This window comes from Tupaia chinensis, unplaced genomic scaffold, assembly GCF_000334495.1.
Source record: "Tupaia chinensis unplaced genomic scaffold, TupChi_1.0 Scaffold145659_1, whole genome shotgun sequence".
NCBI classification, from domain to species: Eukaryota; Metazoa; Chordata; class Mammalia; order Scandentia; family Tupaiidae; genus Tupaia; species Tupaia belangeri.
In genome coordinates, this window is record NW_006205516.1 from 2749932 (window position 1) to 2750595 (window position 664).

Here is a 664-nt window from a genome sequence, read left to right on the forward strand (position 1 = left end):
ATAGCTGAAACCATTATTTTTTAAAATGTTTCATCATTTTGAGATCTTCCTGCCTCAGTCTCCCAATCAGTTAAGACTATAGGCACACACTACAACGTCCAGTGTGCTTAGGTGGGATGGAAACTGAACCTGGGCCTCCATGTGGTTTCAGCTATCACATGGTGATACTCTCCCACTTGTACCACTGCAACTGGGCCAGGATCTATCCGTTAGAGGTTAGGGTATATGCTGATTAGTTGGTGCCTGTGCCATACTAATTGCTATATATTTTAATATTACCACTGAATAGCTCAGAAAATTTTAAGATGCTAGAAAATCCCTTACTACAGTTAAAATTAGGCTTCAGTCACCCAAACAAAAACTTGTCATGTGTGAGAAGTCCATGGAAGCTGTAGATGTTTGGGTCTTCTTTCCTCACAAAGAGCTTATAAAGTAGTTAAATGGTTATGCCATACAAGCAAGTACAGAGAACTTATACTGCTGCTGCTGCTGCTCAGTATTATGTAACTACCAAATGAATAATGTGGTGAAGGAGATACTAGAGAAGCCTGGAATAGTTGGAGAAGGCTTCAGAGGAGAAAATACTTGAGGTAAGAAGAAGAAAGGGAATGAGAAAAAGATATGATATATTGGAACCCACATTTAGTGTAATGGCTAAGTCGCT